At 35.8% G+C, this 19,130-nt stretch overlaps 1 long non-coding RNA gene and 1 pseudogene across 1 annotated transcript; both read right to left on the bottom strand.

Annotated features, from left to right (window-relative positions):
* Window positions 1–4,604: 4,604 nt before the first annotated feature.
* LOC113297685 lies at window positions 4,605–11,915 on the bottom strand. Its single transcript, XR_003333588.1, has 4 exons — window positions 11,765–11,915; window positions 9,812–9,876; window positions 7,486–8,507; window positions 4,605–4,990 (listed from the first exon to the last, which is right to left on the bottom strand). It is a non-coding gene; the product is annotated as an uncharacterized LOC113297685 (long non-coding RNA).
* Window positions 11,916–14,853: 2,938 nt separating this feature from the next.
* On the bottom strand, window positions 14,854–19,028 carry LOC113297686 (annotated as a pseudogene).
* Window positions 19,029–19,130: the final 102 nt, after the last annotated feature.

Raw genomic sequence — 19,130 nt, forward strand, 5'->3', positions numbered from 1 at the left:
CTATTGGCTAAGTTCGGTTATTTTGGAACTCAACATAGTGGCCACAACAACATAGTTCAGTTAGACTGGATTTGTTTTTTTTCGGTTCTAAGGCTGGAGTTCGGTTACTTTGTAGTATTAAATTTTTTTGCGAAACAACCAAACAGAGAGTTCGGTGACTTAGTTTTAAATCCAATAGAACCGAACTGTTCTTCGTGTTCTTCATTTTCAAGAAGTTCGGTTAGTAAACTAGGGTTTTTTGGAAAATCGGCCTATCCGAACATGGCTCTGTAACTCCTATTAAAACCGTATTTTGATGATTTCTATTCGATTAAGGCAATCAAAATCAAATTAAAGTGAAGGGTTTGTTGGAAAATACCTCCGGAGTGGTCCCATGGCAGAATCAGGTTGCGGCTGGCGTCTTTTATACTCGATAAATTATCATGTAACAGAACTTAATTGTGATTGCATTGATGTTGTTACATTTCTTAAATAGGCGGTGGTGGTGGTGGTGGGAGGAGATGGTGGTGGTAATCGGTGGTTGGTGGTGGTGATAATCGGAGGTGGTGGTGGTGGTGGTAATAGGCGGTGGTGGTAATCGGTGGTTGATGGTGGTGATAATCAGAGGTGGTGGTGGTGGTAATCGGCGGTGGTGGGCGGTGGTGGTGGGAGGAGGTGGTGGTTATATATATGTGGTTATTTGGTTGGTTTTAAATTAAATTAAGTTAAAAGTAAGTTAGTCATTTCAACGTTTAAGGACACCCCTTATCACTATTGAGAAGGTGACCTAATAAAACCATGATCCCCTCAAAAAAACCATGGTCCCTAAAAAATCATGGGATTTTTAAAAAACTGCCACACTTGCAAATCCCGATTCAAGAAATTGCCACCGTTTTTTTCAACATTTATAAAGTGCCACCTCTGTTATGTATTCCGTCAGGTCCCACCAAACCGGTCCATAATGGTTGAACAAGTCAAGAAAATGTGTCAACATTACTTATTTACCCTTGACAACCCTTAAAGGCGCAGAGAGATAGATCTAGAGAGGATTTTCCTAGACTAAGGAGGAGATGAAATTGAAGCACATAATTAGAGAAGAGAAGAGAGAAATCGACAGAAGAATGATTGTTGGAGATTGAGATTTAAGTAAAGATGAAGATTGTTGTCTGTTTCGATTTCGAAGTTTTAGGGTAAACTGTATTCTCGGTAACAATCAACATCAGCAACTTCTCCATCTCTGATTAAGAAAACCCGTACCTATTAGCTCACCATCTCAAACCCTAACCCAAGTCTCCTAAGCTTCAATTGCTTCAAATCTTCATAACAGAACTCAATTCTTCCATCTCTATAATTCGAACTCAAACGCAAAACCCTAGACTGTTGACAACTCAGATTTCTATGTTTGAGTTAAGAGATGGAATTTAGGGTTTAATTACTGAGAATCGAGAGATAATTAAGAAGAATTAGGTGATGGGTTTCTGTGGCTGTTCTTCAAGGGTGAGAAGACTAAGAACTGGTGTTGTTTTGATGGGGTTGAACTCGATTTCAGAGACAAAGAGCAGGGATTTGACGGGGGTTTAAAGCAAGAGATGTGGAGAAATTGGGTTAATTTGGTGAACAGCTGCAAGAATAGAGAAGGGGAATTGGTTTCTGGTCGAGAAACAAAGAAGTTGTTGCCGTCAATTTTGGTTAGTTTAATTTCTAAATGTTGGTCGTGAATTCTAGACTGCAGTGATGGTTGCTGGTATTTGGAGAGATTTAAGACATGGAATTGAAGATTGAAATCAATACAAAAGCAGTCAGACTTGGGGATTTTATAATCTCATCCAAGATTAGGTCTATTGGTAGATGTTCCTGAGAGAAGGAAGATTTGATTAATGAGTTTGCTCTTTTGGGTTTTTGTTAAATTTGTACTATGAAGTTCTTGTACTCGATTTATAGCAGATTGATATCAATATCAGTGAAGTTAGTGATGTTGTGTGCTGGGTGGTTGCGGATTTGAGTTCGCTGTGAAACTCAGTTGAGATGAATCACGGGTTTGATTGGAAGAAGATGACAGCAAAAGCTTGGATAGATGATGTATGTGTTTGAATGGGTGATGGTTACACAGAAATGGTCAATTAAATGGTGATGTTGCCATTGATGCGTAGTATTCTATCAACAATAGCAAATGAATACTGGGTCTTGATTTAATGGTGATGGAAGCGAAATTAAATGAAGGGTTCGCTGTTGACTTGAGTTTAAGAAGTTCAGTGAAGTGAAGATGGTGATGGCAACATCAACAACAAAGACAATATCAATGCATGAATGTGTTTTTGCTGAGATGGTTTCGAAATGTGATCTCGTTGGCTGATATAACTGAAGTCAGTGGTGGTTATTGGTTATTTTCTCGAATCTGTAATGGGTTCATTCGAATTGGTTGCAAGGGTATTGAAATGAGCTATGCAGTTCAGTGGTTGTAGCCAGATCTGGTGGAGATGATTGATGGTAAGCAGTGCAAGGAGGTTTTGCATAAGTTGGTGCGGGTTATGGTTTTAAACGGAAAAAACCAAATGGCAGAGACGAACTTGATGTTGCTGATGTTGGATGAGCACAACGCGGTCTATTTGTTCGATGAAATGACCCAAAGAAGACATGAATTATAGTGAGATGTTTCAAGGGCGTAAATGTCTTTTCCTAAGCTGGACTACTGCCACCTATGCACTAACGGATGTAAACTTTTGTTTGGAAAAAAACTGGATGGAAAAGGTCAAATGTGTGGCACTAAATAAATTCTGAAAAAAACGGTGGCACTTTCTTAAACATGAAATTGAAAGTGTGGCACTTTATTAAAATCCCATTCATATTAACGCTCATTATTTCTCTCACATCGAGAAAAGTTAATTGTTATGTGCTCGTACATTTGTCATTGGCTCGATAGGTTAGAAAACAAATATAAATCAGATTAGGGAATTAATTAGAGTAGGAAACCTAATTCGAAGGACATTTCTTCTTTTATTAGCTCCGTCAGCAGAGTTTCCTTTTACGGAAACTCTCCATCTGACTCTTTAAATCTCGAGAATATCATCAGGCAGGAACGATTTCGTATATTAAATGGCCTTTGAAGAACAATGAGAGCCTAAATTTCAGCTTCGTATTTTAAAAGGCAGTAGTATATTTTGTTTTGACAATTAGTGATCGCCGGTGGTGACTTTGGTCCTAGTTAGTAGTTAGGATGAAAGTCCCATTGTGGTGATGCAATAAAAAGGGTTCCGGTCTGGATTCTTGGCTTTCTCTTTTTGAATCGCTGTTCTGGGTATTTAATTTCTTCAAAGTGTTAAGACCAGAAGTAAATGATTCTAAGGACACCAAAAAATCATTCAAACAAACGGAAAAGTATGGCCGAAAGTGATCCTGGCCAACGTAATCTTGGTTTTTGTTTTGTGATTCAGTTAATCTAGGGGATTCGTATTCATTCAAATTTGAAAATCATTAGATTTTCTTCAGTCGAGTATCAACTTACCACGTTAGCAAATTATGGTAGCAATTAGCAGAGGATGCAACCAAGTGTTGTTGTTGTTCAAAAGGTGAAGAAATGCCCACATTTAACCCTTCCTTGGTTATATACGGCAAATTTAATACGAATGCATGTGGGAGAATGCCTTCGTATATGAAAATAATTAGTCTGCCCAGATTTATTTAATCTCTAAGATCAAATTTTGTTGATTCAGTTCCCTTTAATCTAATAGGTTCTTGTGCGCTATAATCATATCGGTGACGGTAAAGTTTCAAATTCCTCCAACATGTGAAGCATAACAATCTTATTGTGGACATAGTATGGCACCTCAGATTGACAGCTGAAAAGCATGCCCAGATACGATATTACGTGCTTGAGACATATTTGTAAAACCAGCAGTGAGCAGCAGCGTTACAATCCCTACTCTATGAAGGCCCATTTACCTCGGCTTATTTTTGGTCGGGCCAAGACACAATTTTTAATATCCAAAACAACAAAATTTATGGACGTACGGATTTGTCCCACCCCTTTTGGACGGTGGATCTATCCCCAGACAGAAGCAACGTTTTCTTATTCTATAGATGTGTATTTTCATAGGCCCATTTTAAGACCAGACAATAATGACTCAAAACAGTTAGCTAGAACATGTTTGGAAAGTGAAGAAATTTTGGCATTTTAGAAATCAAGCATAGAAGTCTAAGAAGACCAAATGTGGATTTACGACTCAGTCTACTAAATTAAATTTAACTCAAGTTCCCAAAACAAGGGGAAAAAGAAAAAAAATGGATTGCATATACGTAAAATGGTAAGAGATTTTTATTCAGATTACAAGTTTTATATCAGGCTGGTGAATAAAATGAAAACCCATATAAGAAAATATGATTATGTCAAATACTGTAGAAATGATATGCATTTTAGTAAATATAAGATACAAGTCCAAAGAGAAGGTATCTTGTAAATGAGACCTGCTAGTATATTTGGATTTAACAACATAAAATATAGTCAGACCTTATACTAAACCATCGAGGGAATGAGCAACAGGAAAATGACATACTAAATTTTCCTACAAAGTACAAGATAAGATCATGCTTAGAATGACAAAAGTAAGAACCACTCCATATAGAAGACATTTCCAAAACATTCTACAACATCCAGAGATCAACACTGTCCAACCATGTACAGTGATTGAGTGATCAACATTTCCAAACATCAATAATGTACGTAAAGCCACTGAAAATTTACATAATACGTGACTAAAAGTTTAAACAGCTAGAAATGCATATATCTATACCCAAATTCAGGGAGGCGGCTATTGTACATCAAAATAAAAGCTTAGCATTTCCCTTATGTACATAACAAAATAAGACAAAAACATGGGTCGAAAGCCGATATTAGAACTACCCCAGATCCATCCCCGTGATATACATATTAAACAAGACAAAATACTAACTTTCTATGCTTTCAAAACCTGCCGTAAGCTCTGCCCAGCTTACTGCTGCAAGCTCCTCTCGTACTCTGCGGGAGGAAAATAAGGAAAAGGGGTGAGCAAGCCCAGTAGGAGTTATAACGATGAAAGAATGGTGCCTGCGAAAAACATAAGTAATGCACAAAAGCAGTAACAAGAAAATTTGTAGAGAAATGTAAGCCTCACATAATCAAAGTGATAATCACAATTAAGAGTTGAAATCAAAAAGAAGTAACTCTACTAATTCTTTCATGGCCAGTTGCCAAACTATTCTAATTTTTAAGGCCAGTTGCCAAAACGTTCTAGTCTTAGCGGCCAGTTTCCAAACTCTCTCAGTGTTAACGGCCAGTTGCCAGACTCTTCTAGGCCAAACGGCCAGTTGCCAAACTAATAGTTTATATGGTCAATTGCCAATTTGTATGGCCAATTTCCAAACTCTTCTACTCTTAACGGCCAGTTGCCAAACTAATAATTTATATGGCCAGTTGCCAATGGTCTTTCGAGTGACCACCTGTAGGTGGGAGCCAATATCATGTTCTCTATCCTAATATCATGTTAAACCGTTAAATCTAAACATTTACAAGTACATTTCGGATAGACAGGTAGCTCGGTAAACAAAAACAACATCAATCCATATGTTGCAAAGGAAGTCTAAAATATTATCTATAAGAAGCTAAAAAGATTATCGATAGAAGCATATCTACAAAAGGATGATCCCTTAATATAAACCTGACTTAAAACAGGGCAACAAATCGCACTATCACAACTGATTTTTTTATCAAGGCTAGTTAATCCTAGATGCCGAGAGGTTATCAATGAAGTAAACGGCAAACAAAGTATCCAATTTAGTACAAATGACTCAAGTCAAACAAAGGGTATAAAATGAATCTAATTCGTACGAGAGACCACTGTAGAATTATGCAAACATGGATCATAACATTTTCCACTGATGTAGTAAGACAAAATATTGGTTTACCATATTAGAGATGCGAGCAAAATGAGAAAACAAAAAAGAACGGGAGAAGTTCATAAGTGGCGTAACAGAGAAGTACTAGTTCACTGAATCAATTTTTCAAACAAGTAACATGCTCGTTTATGAAGTCGGTAGAAGGAAAACTAACTTTTACATAAGCAAGTTTTAAAACCAAATGCTTAGCAAATTGCAATTCATCTCTTTTTACTACAATGAAATCATATAAATAAGATTTAGGAAGTGTCGGGATCATTCAAAATGAGTATCAAGGACAAGAACTAAAATTGAAAGTGACCTATGGTTATAAATCATTTTTACTGACCCAAATTAAACAATCCAAGGTTAGGATGACCTCCAAGAAAATGCATGTTACAAGGAAATACGAGCAGTAGTAGAAAAAAGGTATACAGATGGTTGCAAATCGTGCTCAATCCTCATTAAATCATTTATTAACATTTGAAATCACTTACATTTCAGTACACAGAGAATCTGTAGTGCAAAAAATCAAGGAAATGACATGGACTGTTTGAAACAGAACTCATGTATAGAATTGGTAAGATTCATGATTTACAAGCGTTATAAATACCCATCTGCTGGTTTTCATAAATCATTTTAATCATGGAAAATTTGAGTACCCATTTAGTAAAAATGGACAATTCAAAGGGCGATGAAATCAAGCTACTGATAATTCAAATTGATTTCAAAGGAAATTCGTTCAAGCATTAAATCAAACAAGTTAATGGTTCTACAAGAATACCATTTTTTTTCTAGCTTAAATCACACTGCAAAATTCAGAACTTATGTAACAGAAGACAAAATTAAATTCTTCAAATAATTTAGATTCACAACCAAGAACAACATGCATTATAATCATGTAAAACTGCAGGGATTAAACACGAAATATATAAAATTTCAAACACATTTGCATAATTTTAAAATAGAAATCGAAGAGAAACGAAACTCCTACCTTTGCAAACGAGAAATCCTTTACCAGATAGGAACAATGGGTTATGCTCAAATTTTGATTTGAAAAACAAAGATCCTTCCTTTGCTCAGATTGTCTTGGAAAAATCAGTAAAGTGAGGGAGGAAAAAATGTTGAAACCACCTATCTTTTTTGTAACCAGGATTTCATTTTGATAAAGAAAATAAAATGACCACCGTATCCCTAGCTGCTGATGTGTGACACATGTAATTCATGCTCCTATAATTTCCTAGCACCTTGTTAACCATGCTCACCCATATTTGTTAAGGGATAACCATCTTGTACAAAACACTCCTACTAAGTTGGGCTAAGAAATTTTTACGGTGTTACACCATAACCCCATAAAAAGAATTTGGTCCCCCAAATTCAAAAATTAAGAAAGAGCTATGAAGGTTACCTTCTAGTAGCTTAGGGTACTCGTCTCTCACATCAGACTCGAGCTCCCAAGTGGAGAAAATATGTTTAAAGTGAATCCTAAGGGATCAAGTTTCAAATCTAAATGTGCAGTTAGATGAAGAGACACAAATGAATGAGTAGCACCGGTGTCAAATCTAATTTTAGCGCAAAAACTGAAGATTAGAAAATTACCCTCAATTACGGCATTTTCAGGTTCCCCTTTAACCTCAGTAATGTTATCTAGCTTCCCTTGGACATTTTGTTGCCTTGGCTGGAACAGTGCATTGTTGTGAGGTTGATAAGGCTGTCTAACATAGAGATTTTGTTTCTGTGCATTCGGTTGTTGAGGTGGATTAGCATTTTCTGGCTTCATTGGTACATCTGGTGCTGGAACAGGACAATATTTGACGAAGTGGTCTCCTCTACTCGGCAACAACTGATCTTGCCTTTGTTCTTATTGTTGATCAGTTCAGTATGAGAAACACGAGGACGTTTTTTGTGAGGTGATGAGTCGTTTTCGTGCTTCCTTTTCAGATCACTTTCCTCCCTTTCCTTTTGTGCTTTAATTGAATTGGCTTCAATCGCTAGTGCAATATCCAAAACTCTATTGTAAGTTGGAAGCTGTAGTGGAACAATTTGGGCACGGATTCCTGGCTTCAGTGCATCCTCTAATTTGCGAGCCCTTAATTCTTCACTTTGGATAAGATGATCTCCTTAACGTTCGAGTTCACTAAACCTCTTGTCCAACTGAGTAACCGTCATGTTACCTTGCTTCAAGGTGGCAAATTCAGCACACTTCAGTGCCTTGGCTGTTCGCGGAAAATACTTACTGAAAAATAGCTTTACGAACAGTTCCCAACACATGTTGTCCACATCATGAACACGCTTCATAGTTGTCCACCAATGATCGACATCTCCCTCAAAAAAGTAAGTCGCAAGTCGAACCTTATTCTCGTCCAGAGTTCGCAATACATCAAACACTTTCTCGAAGCCCATCAACCACTTCTCTGCTTCAGTGGGCTCCTCCGTTCCCTTAAAGTTTCTTTTATCACCCATTACCTTCATGAATTCCATCAAGTCAGCAGCAGCGCTCGAATTCTTCTTGTCCTTAACTGCATCGACAATCGTTTCTACTATTTTTCCAGCGTTTTCTGACTTAGATCCTTTTTCTTACGTACGAAGCTTGAGGCTACAGATTTCTCACACCGCGACATCTTCAAAACAGACAACGTGTCAGATTTTCAGTTGGTTAGTAATATACATTACTAATACACAGAATGATATGCATATCACAGTTCTGGTTAGTACTTTACCCATCCCAAAAATCAATCAAGACTTTTTCAAGCAACTGTTGTAAGTCTAGGAAAAAGCTTCAGAAAATAAAAACCAGAAGACTAACTAATATTGAGTTTCAAACAGGTCAGGGCATATTCATGCAAATGAAAGAAAAATTCAGGTTCAGTTGCGATGTAACAGAATACAATTTAAACGACCAACTCATATGAACGCATATCAAATATTAGGGAATCGATCATTTAAGCAAACAAAACACCAACACAGTCCCGATAAATCAGAACTTGTGCTCTGATACCAAACTGCAACGGACGGGAAAATTTCCATCTTAATGAGTTGATTTTCAGCCCATTAGCAAGGCTAAGTCCCCGGCACGTCACTTGAAAGCTGAATATATGTGTATTATCATAGGCCCATTTTAAAGACCAGACAATAATGCACTCAAAACAGTTAGCCAGAACATGTTTGCGAAAGTGAAGAAATTTCGGCATTTTAGAAATCAAGCATAGAAGTCTAAGAAGACCAAATGTGGATTTACAACTCAGTCTACTAAATTAAATTTAACTCAAGTTCCCAATACAAACAAGGGGAAAAAGAAAAAAAAAATGGATTGCGTATTCGTAAAAGGATAAGAGATTTTTATTTAGATTACAAGTTTTATATCAGGCTGGTGAATAAAATGAAACCCCATATAAGAAAATATGATTATGTCAAATACTGTAGAAATGATATGCATTTTAGTAAATATAAGATACAAGTCCAAAGAGAATGTATCTTGTAAATGAGACCTGCTAGTATATTTGGATTTAACAACAATATAAAATACAGTCAGACTTTGTACTAAACCATCGAGGGAATGAGCAACATGAAAATGACATACTAAATACACTCCATATAGAAAACATTTCCAAAACATTCTACAACACCCAGAGATCAACACTGTCCGACCATGTATAGTGATTGAGTGATCAACACTTCCAAACATCATTAATGTACGTAAAGCCACTGAAAATTTACACAATACGTGACTAGAAGTTTAAACAGCTAGAAATGCATATATCTAGACCCAAATTCAGGGAGGCGGCTATTGTACATCAAAATAAAACCTTAGCGTTTCCCTTATGTACACAACAAAATAAGACAAAAACATGGGTCGAAAGCCGATATTAGAACCACCCCAGATCCATCCCCGTGATATACATATTAAACAAGACAAAATACTAACTTTCTATGCTTTCAAGGCCTGCTATAAGCTCTGCCTAGCTTACTGCTGCAAGCTCCTCCCGTACCCTGCGGGAGGAAAATAAGGAAAAGGGGTGAGCAAAATCCCAGTAGGAGTTATAACGACGGAAGTGCCTGCGGAAAACATAAATAATGCACAAGAGCAGTAACAAGAAATTTTTTAGAGAAATGTAATCCTCACATAATCAAAGTGATAATCACAATTAAGATTTGAAATCAAAAAAAAGTAACTCCACTAATTCTTTCATGGCCAGTTGCCAAACTATTATAATTTTTATGGCCAGTTGCCAAAACGTTCTAGTCTTAGCGGCCAGTTGCCAAACTCTTCCAGTGTTAACGGCCAGTTGTCGGACTCTTCTAGGCTTAATGGCCAGTTGCCAAACTAATAGTTTATATAGCCAATTGCCAAACTCTTCTATTCTTAACGGCCAGTTGTCAAATGGCCAGTTGCCAAACTAATAATTTATATGGCTAGTTGTCAATATCCATCGACCATTTTCCAATGGTCTTTCGAGTGACCACCCGTAGGTGGGAGCCAATATCATGTTCTCTATCCTAATATCATGTTAAACTGTTAAATGTAAACATTTACAAATACATTTCGGATAGACATGTAGCTCGGTAAACAAAAACAACATCAATCCATATGTTGCAAAGGAAGTCTAAAATATTAGCTATAAGAAGCTAAAAAGATTGTCGATAGAATCATATCTACAAAAGGATGATCACTTAATATAAACCTGACTTAAAACAGGGCAACAACTCGCACAATCACAACTGATTTTTTTTATCAAGGCTAGTTAGTCCTAGATGCCGAGAGGTTATCAATGAAGTAAAAGGCAAACAAAGTATCCAATTTAGCACAAATGACTCAAGTCAAACAAAGGGTATAAAATGAATCTAATTCGTACGGGAGACCACTGTAAAATTATGCGAACATGGGTCATAACATTTTCAAAATATTAGTTTAGCATATTAGAGATGCAAGCAAAATGAGAAAACAAGAAAGAATGGGAGAAGTTCATAAGTGGCTTAAAAGAGAAGTATTAGTTCACTGAATCAATTTTTCAAACAAGTAACAAGCTCGTTTATGAAGCCGGTAGAAGGGAAACTAACTTTTACATAAGCAAGTTTAAAACCAAATGCTTAGCAAATTGCAATTCATCTCTTTTTACTACAAAGAAATCATATAAATAAGATTTAGGAAGTGTCAGAAGCAATTAAAATGAGTATCAAGGACAAGAACTAAAATTGAAAGTGTGACCTATGGTTATAAATCATTTTTACTGACCCAAATTAAACAATCCAAGGTTAGGATGACCTCCAAGAAAATGCATGTTACAAGGAAATACGAGCAGTAGTAGAAAACAAATACACAGATGGTTGCAAAACGTACTCAATCCTCATAAAATCATTTATTAACATTTGAAATCACTTACATTTCAGTACACAGAGAATCTGTAGTGCAAAAAATCAAGGAAATGACATGGACTGTTTGAAACAGAACTCATGTATAGAATTGGTAAGATTCATGATTTACAAGCGTTATAAATACCCATCTGCTGGTTTTCATAAATCATTTTAATCATGGAAAATTTGAGTACCCATTTAGTAAAAATGGACAATCCAAAGGGAGATGAAATTAAGCTACTGATAATTCAAATTGATTTCAAAGGAAATTCGTTCAAGCATTAAATCAAACAAGTTAATGGTTCTATAAGAATACCATTTTTTTTCTAGCTTAAATCATACTGGAAAATTCAGAACTTATGTAACAGAAGAAAAAATTAAATTCTTCAAATATTTTAGACTCACAACCAAGAACAACATGCATTATAATCATGTACAACTACAGGGATTAAACACGAAATATATAAAATTTCAAACCCATTTGCAGAATTTTAAAATAGAAATCGAAGAGAAACGAAACCCCTACCTTTGCAAATGAGAAATCCTTTACCAGATATGAACAATGGGTTATGCTCAAATTTTGATTTGAAAAACAAAGATCCTTCCTTTGCTCAGATTGTCTTGGAACAATCAGTAAAGTGAGTGAGGAAAATATGTTGAAAACCACCTGTATCTTTTTTGTAACCGGGATTTCATTTTGATAAAGAAAATAAAATGACCACCGTATCCCTAGCTGCTCATTTGTGACACATGTAATTCATGCTCCTATGATTTTCCTAGCACCTTGTTAACCATGCTCACCCATATTTGTTAAGGGATAACCATCTTGTACAAAACACTCCTACTGAGTTGGGCTAAGAAATTTTTACCGTGTTACAATAGCTGTCTCACACAAACTATTAGTTTCAAGTAATTTTCAAGTGAACGAATGATCAATACGAAACTTTCCAAGTCGACATCAAATGATTGTCTCACACAAATCATGTAAGATGTTTCAAGGCAATTTCCACATGATCATCTTTTGACTTAATATTTAGTTTCCAACAAATGAATTGTTTCCAACTAAAGTCGTCAAGAACAATGATGAACATAGTTAAAGCAAAAAGCTTTCAACTCGTATTTCGAGAAATAGTTAAGCGAGATAAACTCGGCTCGAAATATTAAATATTTATAATATAAAAGTCTATATAGCTATACGACTTAGTCTCATTAGGAGATAGAATAGAATAGACTTTTGAGTGATAGATAAGTTTTAGTCTCCACATACCTTTTGTTGATGAAGTTCCTCCAAGCTCTCCTCAGTAGATCTTCGTGTTCAATCGATGAACGCCGTGAAGTCTAAAGCTCAACTACACATTCTATCCTAATCCGAGACATAGCTATAAGTAGACTAGAAATCAAGAATATTGTTTTGATCAACTAAACTTGACAAACAAGATAGAGATAGCAACGCTTGCGAGTTCGACCGAGCAGTGCTCTAACAATCTCCCCCTTTGTCAATTTTACTGACAAAACTATCAATACATATGAATTACAAAATAAATAAACTTTGTAGCTTCTCATCCATCATGCTTGATTTCCTTGGCTTTTCAACATTCTTTGAATTCTTCGCTACTCCAAGTACTCCAGCGATTCTGAATGTGTTCAACTCAGCATCATTGTTGTTGAAGATCCGTAGCCATAACAATAAGAAAACAGTTGTTCTCAATCATTGTTATACAATATCATAGTATTATTACCCAGCATCAAAGTCCAATTGCATCACAACTTTGACAATAATACTATGGTGATATGTATCACTCCCCCTTAGTCAATATTTCATCACACAATGAAAACCACTCCCCCTTACATAATGATCAGTAAACCATATCTATGTATTGTGAACTGCCAAATAATTCTCCCCCTTTTTGTCAATATAAATTGGCAAAGGTTTGAAAACTACCGGATCATAATGAAATTCTTAGAGAGATAATGCATGACTAAAAGAGAACATATCAACTTTGTTTCGATGATTTCACATAGTCGAAACTTAGTGTACTTGTTAGAGCACTGCTCGATCGAACTCGCAAGCGTTGCTATCTCAAGCTTGTTTGTCAAGTTTAGTTGCCGAAACTATAAGTCTTCATTTCTAGTCTACTTATAGGTAAGTCTCGGACTATGATAGAAAGTGTAGTTGAGCTCTAGACTCTACGGCGTTCATCATACAAAGACGAAGAACTACTCAAGAAACTGGTGGAACTTCATCGACTAAAAGGTATGTGGAGACTTGAACTTATCCATCACTCAAAAGTCTATCTACTCTATCTCATATCTTGAGATAAAAGTAGTATTGCTATATAGACTTCGATTATATACATTTGCTATTTCGAGCCGAGTTTATCTCGCTTATCTATTTCTCGAAATATGTGTTGGTAAGCTTTCGCTTTGGCCAAGTTCATCTTTACTAGTGACGAAAGTCATATTAGTTTCAATTACTTGAAAATCGCTTTGAAGAAAAATAGTTTGTGAACAACAACTATATAACGTCCTCTAAGAATGTTTCAATGATTGAAATGAGAGTTTAGAATATATAACCTTGAATGGATATGAACATTGTATGTGAACTCATACTTGTGTAAGTCCATAATCCTTGAACCAAAGTATGCGTACTTTGCTGCTCAGGATAACCGGAACTAAAGTCTGTGTACCTGTACACGTACTGTCGGAAGTTCACGTCCCGTGAATTTCTGCTGGAGTTTGTGAACTGAAAACAAACTTAATCCAGGTACTTAAGTATGCGTACGGTATGCATACTTAAGTGGGTTATTTTATAAAAACGGTTTATTTGTGAACTTAAACTTATATAAACTAAGGAATGCATATTTGCAAACCGTGGCTGTAAAGTTCATGAATCGATTCGAGTGAATCAAAATCGTTTTTGTTTCCATTGTGTCTTATATACTTCTATGAGATCTAAGCAATTGAACAACTCTCTAACTAGTTCATTTGAGTCATTTGAACTAGTTGTGGTAAAGAAGAATATGGTTGATATGAAAGTGCTCATATAGCTAACCATTTGGTTAACTACTGTTGAACCAACTAGGTGTACACGTTTAGGTATGGTTACACAAACCTAAATGAACGTGCATTTCATTTGTGTATAACAACCTAAGTTCGATCTAACGGTTGAAAGATATTAGCTTGAATCTAATCAGGTTTTCATCTAACGATGAATAATGAATGCTTTGTTACTAAGGTAACATTGATTTTTAACCTTGATTTGAAGACTATATAAAGGAGAATTCTAGCAACTGGGAAACCTAATCCCCACACCTCTTGTGTGATACTAGTTGTATAAGTTAGAGTCGATTCTCCTTTAACCTTAGGTTTCTACCGAGAACATGTAGGTTAACGACTTGAAAACTTCATTGGGGTCATACCCAACTATTTTCTCTGTAGTTGCGTGATCTGATCTTGTTGTTTCTATCGTATTGAGTACAATTGTAAAATTGGATTGAGATTAATTTCTACGATAGGCAAGATAGAAAAGTAGTCACAAACACCTTCATCTCATCGTTTGTGATTCCACAATATCTAGTTTCGCCATCATACGATTTATATTATTGTGAGGTGATTGATATTCCACAATAAATCATATTTTATGCCGAAAATTATTTTTGGTACAAACAGTTTGATGTCATGAAACCGAAACTATGAAAAATAGCCTATGAGTGCAATTTAGCAAACAGGGGACGACAGCCTTATCTGGATGTACACAAAAATACAATAACCGATCAAATTCAACCATATTATGAATATATGTTTGCCATTTACTGTGGTAGTTCTAGCCATTTGTGTTATTGACTTCTTTAGGACTTCTTTTATTTGTCGAAAAGATGCTTGCAGTTTCAAGTACTTGCTCATCACAAAGAGCTATGCATTCATACCTTTATTGATTAGCTCCTATCACTTCTTCTCTCTCTTTGTTATGACTTAAGACTTCACGTATTACTCCGTCTGAACAAAGACACCTTTAACAAACTTCATACATATTGGAGGATTAATCTTATCTAGGGGGAGAATGGAAGAAGGTAAAGTCCATAACCCAGCTCCACAAATCAAACCAGAGGCAACTGCAGGAATCATGACACCAGCTTTATTCTTATCAACTTCTCCCATACAAACACTATCAAGCTCCCCAAACACATATCAATTGCAAAGTAGGCTCCAACCAAGAATGGAACTGCCATAGCCATCGGTAGCGGTACAAATTTACCGATGCCTCTTGGAGTATAATCTCTCAACAAATTAGATCCCACGGCGAACGCGAAGAACCCGTAACAAAGATGTAAACAATGCTTAGGTAGCGCTGAAAACCCTTGAACACCTAATATTACCATGTTTCTATATATTAAAGCATATGGAGCTTTGTAAACTCCATCAGGATTTCCAATATCAAAAGCTTTATAGTAGATAAAGAAGCTTAGAGGAGCTACTACGCAACCCATTGCGGTCCCAACAGCTTGACTTATAAGCATGGAACGTGGGGAAGCTAGAGTAAGATGACCGGTTTTGAAATCATGCATCAGGTCAGAAGAAATGGAAACTATAGATTTGATGAGTCCACAACCAATTAGTCCAGCAACTACACCGTGTTCTTTTCCTGCTAAAGCGGCGAGAATAAAGAGAGCAACTTTGTCGTAGTTATAAGCCATGTTTATATTTGTTAGACCGGCACCATAAGCATTGCAAAAACCAAGGGATGGAGCCATGATATAGGCTGTGACAACATAATACCATTTGAGTTGAGGAAACATCAATGGTATCACGATTGTGGAGATAACTGAGAAGATTATGTATCCTACACATGCTAGTTTGACAGGAATACTATCTCTCATGAACACTTCATTTCTATGAAGATCACCAGGGTCTTGAGTTTCGTTTTCTCCAGCTGATGAGAACAACAAGAAGTTAGTAAACAATGATAAACTTAGGATTAAGAGTTCAGGCGAGTTAGTCTTTAAAATTGAGTCAGGTTGGTGGAGCCTTGGTAGGAAAACAAATCGAGGTTAATCTTTCGTTCATTGGATTATCAGTCTAAGATTTTTCATATTTACCTGTCTTAATGCCTTTGCTCTTCAATCTCGTATGGATGCTTATGCTAGTGATGACCACTACTTTGTAAAAATTATACAACTCATCACCGAGATAAGTGCTACAGCTATAAATACCTGCATATGAGAAAAATCAAGCAAGCCGGTTATTGAGTACAAAATACACCCTTCGATCACCATCTTAATTCCATATTACTTAGTGTCCTTGCAAAGCCTTAGGAAGAAATTTTAAAAAGTTGTAGGAATGCAAATTATTCGTAGGATTTGTAGTTTTGGGATAATGTAGAATTAACAAACCTTATAGCCGTTTAAGCTTTTCATGCTACTCTATGATATGTTTTCTAGATACCAGTTTCCTTTTAGTCCTGCAATCAATGGCCACATAACCCCCCAAGAAATCACTGCTCCGAAAAGTAATGACAAGTTCACTAGATGTGAACATATCATTCCTGCTCCAACATATGTACTACTAAAACTGAAGTAAAATTTGCCACAAAACCAAAGACGACTAATGTTAAATAAATAAATATGTATACTTGGGAACACTATGGGGATGGGATACTACTGATACATACGTTTGTTTGTAAGCTTTCATTCCAAAAGTAGGGAACTCTCCGAATCCACATTCTTCTCCACCCGAGTAAAACCATTGGAAAAAACCCCAGATAAAACTAATCGAAAAGAATTTCGTAAACCCTTGAATTCTTTTCCTGGGTGAGTGAAGGTAAAAAAAAGATACTTAGACATAGTTTTTAAGTTCAAATCTTGTTAAATTAGAGAGGGCGAAATAGAGTTAGTTACTTTGCATTTTTGTCTTCATTTGGAGAGTGGAAGCCGTTGATAATAACTCCACTAGCAGTACCACTTGGATAAGTTAACTTGTAGTCAACTATCATAATCTGTTCCACAACAAAGAGATTGCGTTAAACTATAAACAGTTATGTCTACGCTATGTTACATTGATTAGAAAATATATCAGTTTTAGCAAAGCAATTCTTCTGAAAGCTTCTTGATTATTTCTCGGTCTTGCACCTTTTCTGGTGATATGATTTACGTCTAGTATAACTTTTTACGTGCGTAGATGATTTCTATTATTACCATATCACTTTATATTGCATCTCACAATCACTTTATTCTCTCTTGTTCCACCAAACTAAACTTCTTCTTCTTCTTCTTCTTTTCGGGGGGTGAGGATATTTTGGACGGACCATATGACAGTGCACCATGTTCATGCATGAAAAGTCATCCCATATTTCGAATCTTCACAAAGTAGTGACGCCAAGATGTTCTTTAAAGAATATTCTACTCAATTCATACAACTCCTTTTTTCATGTTCATCCAAATTAAGAATTGACTATGGAATCCATGGACAGTGTCTATTAGTTAGCAGATGCATACCACACGCTTGATTCGGTAGTTAGAATCACTTAAGAACTGTCTAAATTATATGAATAACCACATTTTCAAAAAAATTGACAATTGTTGGGGGAAAAAAATAGCAACGTTTTCTTTCCTACTTCCACTTTTGATCTCAACTTCTCGCACTCCCACTATTAATTACTAGTATTCCAGTATACTATCTAACTTTTAAAACCAAAAGATACATAAATCTCGACGGTCGACCAATACAAAACTGAGTTAAATATGCTAGAGACATGTGCAAAAAGGAGAAGTTATTCAGGGTAAATTAACGAAGAAACCAAATAGAGTATCTAAGTTGTTAGTAACTAATATAACTGCTTAAATAAAGTTTTTTGCGTTTTCAAGATTATTATTATCAACTTAAATATTGAGGATTTATATAATAAGATTATTATTATCAACTTAAAATATTACTTACCTTTCTGAGATGAACCAAAGCTAAAAGGCCAACAAAACAAGTAGCGAAAAGAAAACCAGTCATCCAACCAATTCCAGGTTCTATGTAACTCCCAGGTGTATTCCCTTCTGTATCAACTCCTGCTAATTCATATGTTTTCTTATTCAATCCTAGTAAATATGACCCAAACCCTCCTACAATAGTATCAAAATTTCAATAAGAAAATGTAAAAAAAAAAAATGATGCTAAGGAACGAAATCAAGAAAGATCAAACCTCCAAGAGAAATACTATAGCATGCAACGGAACAATTTTGAATGATAGCGTTTTCTTGTGGTGTAAACGGAGTAGAAGAAATACCAAACTTGTTGAGAAGTTTTGTCCATGATAGAATAACCATGAATGCAACGAGAGCCGCATAAACATTTAGATTTGGTGTTATACCAGTAGTAAGATTAAGCTTCATTATGACTATACTATATAGACTACCAATAACAAAACTTGCTATTAAACCGCGTAAAGTTATCTGTTTCTTCCATGTCTGAATTTTCTTCATCAATTCATCCTCATTCATATTCTTACTAAACTTATCATCATCATGTTCTTGGTTTTGTTCTTCGAGCACTTCCAAATTATTGTTCTTTATCGTCATCTTGGTATCCTTCTAATTTTCTAACTTCGTCTTCTCACTCAAGAGTGTGTCTAGCTACGTTGTTTGTTTGCAGAGGAGAGAATAAATATACAATTGAGTAGACTTGGAAACGAAATATGTATTTACTTTTTTTATGGGTATAAGACGTAAAAGATGCATGAGGAATAACAAACAATAAGTTGGAAGACCATCATATCACATGGCACTGTATCAGTGACACACTCCATATATAGACCATTTATAGAGAATTCGTCGTTAAATGCCTCTTTATCTCTTGGTGGACAGGACAATCATATTTTCTTTTGTGGTATTGGCAGAGATGAGTTATCA

This window comes from Papaver somniferum, chromosome 7 (genome assembly GCF_003573695.1).
Source record: "Papaver somniferum cultivar HN1 chromosome 7, ASM357369v1, whole genome shotgun sequence".
Lineage (NCBI taxonomy): Eukaryota > Viridiplantae > Streptophyta > Magnoliopsida > Ranunculales > Papaveraceae > Papaver > Papaver somniferum.